This window comes from Rhipicephalus sanguineus, unplaced genomic scaffold (genome assembly GCF_013339695.2).
Source record: "Rhipicephalus sanguineus isolate Rsan-2018 unplaced genomic scaffold, BIME_Rsan_1.4 Seq140, whole genome shotgun sequence".
Lineage (NCBI taxonomy): Eukaryota > Metazoa > Arthropoda > Arachnida > Ixodida > Ixodidae > Rhipicephalus > Rhipicephalus sanguineus.
This window is the reverse complement of record NW_023614601.1, coordinates 12,473-20,196: the sequence shown is the minus strand read 5'-3', so window position 1 is coordinate 20,196 and position 7,724 is coordinate 12,473. Positions and strand designations below refer to the sequence as shown.

The 7,724-nt window shown below is 49.4% G+C and overlaps 1 pseudogene; it reads right to left on the bottom strand.

Annotated features, from left to right (window-relative positions):
* Positions 1-3,306: 3,306 nt before the first annotated feature.
* On the bottom strand, positions 3,307-5,494 carry LOC125756562 (uncharacterized; annotated as a pseudogene).
* Between the last annotated feature and the right edge of the window lie 2,230 nt (positions 5,495-7,724).

The window sequence follows — 7,724 nt, the reverse complement described above, 5'->3', positions numbered from 1 at the left end:
TGCATGTCTGTTAATGTTGGATGTGAGAGTTGTGAGACATTTGTCTGAGTTGATGACAGTGGTGTCGTCTGCATAAAGTATACATTTAGAAAAGGAGAGACAGTTCGGCAAATCATTCACATATAATAAGAACAAGAGGGGACCTAATATGGAACCTTGGGGAACTCCAATATTGGTAAACATGGTTTTGGAATTAACACCGGAAATAGTTATTACCTGCATTTGGTTAAGTAGTTCTGCAGCAAAAGTAGGGCTGGTCCGGTAATTCCTAATGATTCAAGCTTATGGAACAATATTTAATGATTTATTTTTTCAAAAGCCTTAGTAAAGTCTATAAATACAGAAGCAGCGTAATGACCCTCATCAATTGCAAGTCTTAGTTCATCTGTTAGTGCAATAAGAGCAAGTTCTGTCGAATACCCTGGGCGAAAGCCGTATTGTATTGGCGAGAGAATGTTAAATTTCTTAAAATAATTCGTCAAGCGCTTTTCAATAAGCTTTTCAATTACTTTGCTGAAGAATGGTAATACACAGATGGGGCAGTAATTGGAAATTAAACAGCGGTCCCCCTTCTTAAAAACTGGTGTGATCCTGCCTTGTTTGAGTTCATTAGGAAAACAGCCAGATTTGAACATGAGGTTTATAATGTGCGCAAGACTATCAGTTATGAAGGGTGCGACTAATTTTACGTGGGAGGGGTGTAATTTATCAGGGCCAGCACCGGTTATCTTCACGTTGTTTATAAGATTTAGAACTTCTTGAGAGGTAGTTCGAAATAAAAAGAAAGACGGGGGAGGCGTTGTGATATGGGATTCTCATGAGCTGTCGTTTGTTGTTCCTCGCCGAAGAAGTCGGCGAACGCATTAGCTATTTCTTCAGCACTTTTAAGCATTATTCCCTGATGAACAATTTCGGATATTATTTCATGATTATGTGTCCTATTCAGGAAAGATTTCAAAATTTCCCATTTCTTTCTTATGTTTTTACCGCATTCCAAAATTTTCTTTTCATACCATATTTTCTTTGCCTGTTTTAAGTTTGCAGAAAGGGTATTTGAGAACTTTTTGTACCATGAAGCCAGATTCTTGTTAAATGGTTGTCGTTTGGTTTTTTTTGTAAAGGTTATCTTTTTTGCGCATTTGGGCTAGTAGTTTATCCATTAACCATGGATTACGAGGGGATGCGAATTTTTTTTTGCATTTGACTTGATGTGAATGACACTCGAAACAGGATTTAAGCATAGTGACGAGGAGCGAGTATGCCTTTTTAGAATCATTCATACACAAGATGGAAGACCAGTCAAGATTTGACACGGCTTCAACAAATGATTGTTTATCTAGTGTGGATTTCATGTATGTGATTTTTTTGGCGATCTGGGTACAGTGAAAGTTCAGAAATATGGGACAGTGATCAGTAATGTCGGTCATTAAAACACCTGCATCAGCTGGAAATGCCAAAAAGAAAGGGCGTCGTCAATCAGTGTACCTATGGAGTCTTTAGGAGATCAGGTCGGTATATTAATTAGGAATTCATAACCGAAGCTGTTGAAGCAGTTAGTATAATGTAGATGATTAGAAGTCGATGTGTCAGCGATGTTTATATTGATGTCCCCGATAATTATTACGTTCTTAATTTCAGTTGCTAGGGTTCCCATGACATTGAAGAGAGTGGAGCAGAAATATGTTTCTGACGAACAAGGCGAGCGATATATGCAACCAATTATCAGGTTTTTGTTGTCAATGTTAAGGAAGTTGTTCTTCAGTTCAATCCAGACATCCTCGCAATTAATTACACTAAGAGCAAGATCACTTCCCCTCTCACTCTCATACGGAATGTACATCCACTCATCGGAGTGGATGTACAGTGCTGCTCCGCCATGGCTACTTGATGGACGATTATTGTACTCAGGAACAAAATTTGAAAAGCAAAAGAGGTATTTATCATCATCATTCAACCAAGTTTCCGAAATTCCGATAACCGAAAATGGAAAGGATAATGCAGAAAGTTAGAAAAGTCATCGAAGTGCTTGCGCAGGCTGCGCGTATTCACGTGTAAAATGGATCGTTGATTATTTGACAAAAGATCGTTTAGCTGATTGGTTGAGAAGTATGACGAAATTGTAATATTTGCCTAGTGTACACCGTGAGCAAGCTCAGATTCCGACTAAGTTATCACTGAAAGGTCGGATTCACTTGCGATGCGAAAGACTCGGTTATCAGTTGTTTTCCGAGCCTCGATTTGACAATTATCTGTCCACAAAAATTTCCAGTTCTTTGATTTCTTGAGGCGCAAAGCTTTCGAAAAGAGAACTTTGTTTTCGAGTTTCAAATGATCGTTAACGTAGACAGGGTTCTCTTTTGTAGGAAAAAATTGTAGCGCAAAGCAACACACGGACAGACAGAGAGGACGGGACTGGCGCTATCTTCCAACTGTGTTTCTATGTTTCTGACGAACAAGGCGAGCGATATATGCAACCAATTATCAGGTTTTTGTATTGCTAAGCCATATTTCTCTTTTGTAGTTGCCAACCCAATGTCACCCAAGCAAAGCCTTGCCTTCCTTGCCTTTGTCACAAATTCAGCTTTCTTCGCTCTTGAGCAGAAGCAAGCTACAATATTTTTGTGTTCAGTTTTGGTAGCAACCTGGTGAACAACGTCGAGGTCGGTGGCAATTAGAGGGCAATCAATTTTGTTGCCAATGGTCTGTATGACTGTCACGCAGTCTTCTCCTTGTGTGCAAGGAATGCCTTTAATCTCAACATTGTTGAGTCTTGAGTATTGCTCGAGCTCGGAAACTTTCTTTGCGAGATTATGGTTGCTCGTTCGTAAGGCTTTATTTTCAGCCTTCAAATCACAATTTTCGGACACTGAGCTTTTCGACAAGCTTGTTCAAGAATGCCACGCTAGTTTCCAAGCCATCAATTTTTTTCTTCAGTTCTACTACGTCTACACCTGAATTGCTGGCTCTTAGCAGGAATTTCCCGAATATATCATCCACCAGAGCTTCGCTCACATAGCAAGCTTCGATTCAATTTCCTCAATTTTCTTTGCGAGTTCCGCATTTGTAGGCATTGTTAATCAATCACACTCTAGAGGCTCAGTGAAACAACGCAAGATCGCAGATCAAAATAACACGCACCAAACAGCAGTATCTGAAAGTAGCTACAGCAATAGTGGAATTGCCAAACCGACAATGATACAACAAGCATATGACAACTAACCTGCAGATGCAAACATCGTTGGTCAGTATGTGTTCCTATTGCCGCAACCACTGCCAGAATGAGGCGCCGGATCCGTTGAGCGTGCTTTATCCTCCTTCCAATCGGGGCTGGCAGCGCAAGAGCAGCGCTGGCTCCAAACAGTAGCAGGGGTGCTTGAATCCGTACAACCGGCGACAGTCAGCGTGCTCAGCGTGCTCGGCGACAGTCAGCGTGCTCGGCACTTGATAAACCTGGAACACGTGGAAGCCGATAGGTGTACGCCTATGTCTGGGAGGTGAAGAAGAATCCGCCTGCAGATGCAAACAGCGTTGGTCAGTATGTGTTCCTATGCCGCAACCACTGCCAGAATGAGGCGGCAGGATCCGTTGAGCGTGCTTTATCCTCCCTTCCAATCGGGCTGGCGGCGCAAGCGCAGCGCTGGCTCCAACAGAGCAGGGGTGCTTGAATCCGTACAACCGGCGACAGTCAGCGTGCTCAGCGTGCTCGGCGACAGTCAGCGTGCTCGGGCACTTGATAAACCTGGAACACGTGGAAGCCGATAGGTGTACGCCTATGTCTGGGAGGTGAAGAAGAATCCGCCTGCAGATGCAAACAGCGTTGGTCAGTATGTGTTCCTATTGCCGCAACCACTGCCGAATGATTGTTCAATGCTTCCACTCCATTACAAATGGCTCAGCCATATTTCTTCGTCGTCATCAGGCACAGCATCCACAAAGTACGCATAATGCTCACAGATGTGGAGCGGGTACCACGTATCTCACAGAATGACGAAATTGGCATAATGGGTGTGTGGCAACACGCTCTGCGCATAATTCCGCGTAGCCTCCACCTCGCTTTCATTCAGCCGGGCGAGCCACGGCTGCACGCTGCACTGCTTTCGATAAGCCCCAGGCCACTGCAGCGTCACCCGAGGCATACGTCACCGGCGGTGGCTACAGAACCAGGCTGCTAAGCTTAGAGAATCATCATTTCTCCGCTACACAGGCAAGCGCAACGTCAGAATGCTCGTCCGATGGTGCCGCTGACTTAATAAAACATTTGTTGCGTTTTCATGTTGGGATTTCGTCTTTCCGTCGGCACGACTCCATTATCTGGTGACCTGGAAACCGTACAAACCGCACCGCCGTGGCCGACCCGAAAGCCCTTGCAGCTTTTCGCCAGCAAGTGGAACAATTTCAATAGCAGCTGCAGGCACAGCAACAGGTGCTCCAGAACCAGGAGGAGCAACTTTAGAAACAGCAGCAGCGCATGCAAAATGAACCGCATTCGCCCGGCGATTCACCACAGCCTCGAGCGGACTATGCCCCTAGAAGCTCCGTTCCAGCGGTCGCTGCCAATGCAGGCGCTGCTACTGTGGTGGGAGTGTTCGAGCCGAGGCATGCGAGGAGGCAGGCTGAAGCCCGAGGGCCGCGGAGTAAAGATACACGCTCCGAGGCCCCAGCAGAAGTGCCCCAGTTTATATCAAACAGCCTTTGTATGTTACGTACTAGAGGGCGCCTCATAACCTACTCGGCTAAGTCATATCGACAGTTGGTACACATGCGCCCTCTACATCCCCCCTGTTTGGAAAATAAAAGAAAACGACACCTTGCTATCAGGTGTGCTACGTAAATGTCCCATGGCACACTAGAAGTTAAGCCGCACCGGTGGCCTGCAACGTCCAGTTTGAGCGCGCACAACCGCGGCAGGCGGACTTGAGGGAGCAGCCGAGAAACCGGTGGCGATGCAACTGGTAGATGAGTAAGTGCCCTGGGAGTTAGACTGATGCACACAGGCTCTGGGCGAGTTGGAGTGTGTGGCAGGCTTTAGGACTCTTGTGACCGTGGGCAGGAGCTGCCGAGGTCTAGACCACATGATGACGGAGACTGCTGCGGAACCAGATGCCTCCGGTTGTGGACAAGAGCACCTGCATCAGTCTGGACCGGGTGGGAACGTGGACGCTGCGCTGGGCTAAGAACAGTGCCAGCACAATCTGCGTCGCGAATCCACACTCTTTCGCCCTCTCCAGGGGCCGCAAATCATGTGCAGCATGTCGACGGTCAAAATCGTGACGCTGGCGACGTCGTTGGCCAGGGTCATGCCGGCGGAAGTCGGCAGAGTTAGGTGGTTCTGGACGCAACGCGGCCGTTGGTACCGGAAGGTGAGTCCCGAGGCTGCGCCCCATGAGCTGCTGAGCAGGGCTGTACGCGGTCAAGCCAGGTGCATTGCGGTATGCCAAGACGGCCAAAGGCCAGTCCGGAGACTTCTTGGAAAGTACTTCACCGTCCGCGCCATTCGCTCGACTTGCCCATTGAACTGCGGGTACCTGGGAGTGCTTATGACATGGGAGATGCCGTAGCTCTGGGCAAAGACGCGGAATTCTGCCGACGAAAATTGAGGCCCATTATCGCTAACGAAGGTCTCTGGGATCCCATTCCTTTCTAAGACACTTTTGATGATGGAGATCACCACTATTGACGTCGTCGAGCGAAGGGACAGCACTTCTGGGTACCTCGAGTTAGTAATCTACGAGGAAAGGTAGTCGGCTCCTTCGTGATGAAAGATGTCCACCCCGACTTGCTCCCAGGGACGGCTAGGCGTCACAATAGGCAGCAGTGGTTTTGCTCGCTGGACCCGCTTGGTGGCACAGTTGGGACCGTTCTCCACCATGGTCTTGTTCTGGCTCCCCATGGTCGGCCACTAGACAGCTACCCTGGCGATGGCGCGGCAGCGGTTCCCTCCGGGGTGTCCGTCATGGATGAGGAAGCAGACGTGCTTTCGCAGAGAAGCGGGCCCCAGCAGGTGTCCACCGCTCAGGAGAAGGCTGTCACCGATACTGAGTTTGGCCAAATGAGCCCAGAACTGAGCCATGCTAAGAGGCACATTGTCTTGCCGACGCCACCCTTCCTCAGAGTACTTGAGCAGCGCATACTCGCCATATGCAGCCTCGTGAGCTCGGAAGTCGTCGAGGAGGACTGCAAATCTGGGATGGATAGCACGGAGTGCTTCTTGAACGTACAACTCCATCTTGTCAACAGGTGGAGTCGCTGGCAGCTGGACGACTGGTTCCCTTGCAGTGCATCTGCGGTGGCCAGCTAATTCCCAGGAACGACCTTGACGTCAAATTGGTACTGGAAAAGGCGGATGCGGAAGTGCTGGATTGGCGGTGGCATGAGATCGAGATCCGCGGTTCCTCGGAGCTTTACTAAGGCTTATGGTCGGTCTCCAGTGAAGAAACTCGTCGTATTGGTTGATGCCCCAGGTGGCAGCCAGTGGCCTATTTTTCGATCTGGCTGCACCTCTGTTCCGTTCATTCGGTGCTCGAGAGGCGTTTGCAACTGGTCGGTGCTCCCCTGAATGCTGGTCTTGAAGAAGAACAGCGCCCAGGCCGAAGGAACTGACATCTGCGGAGACTGTTGTCAACAGTGCAGGGTTGTACCTTGCGTGGCAGATGTCTGAGGATAGCATGCTCTTGAGCTTTTCAAATGCTGAAGCTTGCGCTGGTCCCTATGTTCAGACTGCAAGCTTGTTCAAGAGACTTCTGATTGGCGCAATCCTTTTAGAGAGGCCCGGGAGGAAGCGACCGACATGGTTCCGCATACCGAGAAAACGTTGGACACCATGCACGTCCTGAGGATCTGGCATGCGCTGAATGGCCGCCACTTTGTCTGGATCCGGGAAGTGATGCCATTGGCACAGACGACAACGCCAAGGAATCGTACGCTGGACACGCCGAAGGTGCACTTGGCAGCGTTCAGGGTGACCCCTGCTTGTTGGAGGCGACCAAGGACGGCCTGGAGACGTTGGTCATGTTCTGCGGTGCAGCCAAACACAAGGATGTCGTCCATACGGTTAACAACACCGGCCAACCCTTCCAGCAGGCGAGAGATCTGACGCTGAAAGTATTCCGGAGCCGATGTTATGTCAAATGGGAGGCGGCAGGAGCAATACCTGCCAAACGCAGTGATGAAAGTCGCGTACTTCTGGGAGTGGCGCGCCAGGCGTACTTGGTGGAAGCCTGATGTTGCGTCCAACGTCGAAAAAACGCGGGCGTCACCGAGAAGTCCGAGGGCTTGGTCAACGGTGGCGTTCACGCACAACGACTTGGTTGAGTTCCGTCAACTCAACGCACATGCGGATCACGCCCTCCTGCTTCGTCTTCTCGAGCTCCTTTTGACTACGTCTCGTAGTGGTATCCGGATACGCCGTCCCGTGCTGAGCGCATGCGCCACCGTGTCAGACAAGATGCGTATCGTGTACTCTTCCGGAAACGTGCCCAGGCCGGTGAAAAGGGCTGGAGAGACTTCACGAGGTTGTGCGTCCGGCAGAGCTGGTGTGACGACACCAACAAACTTGACGACCCCATAACGACAATAGCGGGATAGCCGATAAGTGGTTGCTCTTGTCCCGCAATGACGTAGCGGTGTGCCTGCCTCTCCAAGACAGCGCCGCGCCGAACGTGCCGAGAAGTTTCAGGGCTTGTTTCATGTGTCCGAAAAGTTCTTCACGGCGCGGTTTATTGAGG